This window comes from Penaeus monodon, chromosome 24 (genome assembly GCF_015228065.2).
Source record: "Penaeus monodon isolate SGIC_2016 chromosome 24, NSTDA_Pmon_1, whole genome shotgun sequence".
NCBI classification, from domain to species: domain Eukaryota; kingdom Metazoa; phylum Arthropoda; class Malacostraca; order Decapoda; family Penaeidae; genus Penaeus; species Penaeus monodon.
In genome coordinates this window covers 20917033-20917298 of record NC_051409.1, presented here as the reverse complement: position 1 = coordinate 20917298, position 266 = coordinate 20917033, and positions in this window count along the sequence as shown.

Below are 266 nucleotides of genomic sequence, written 5' to 3'. Positions count from 1 at the left end.
TGAGTGATTAATATACGGCGTATATGAAGTGTTACAAAATATATTATCAGGCAGAATACAGCAATATAATTTAACACATTATACACCATGCAAGATATTTGTAAGATTCAGACGTGAGTCTTAATAGGTTGTTCGTCTACGTAAATCTATCGAAGAACAAAACTGGTGCTCAGATACTGGCATCTCTATCTATATACACGAGTGCAAATGCCTAGCTTACATTAAAAATAATGTGTAATATTGGTGATCGTATAGCCCCTATTCGG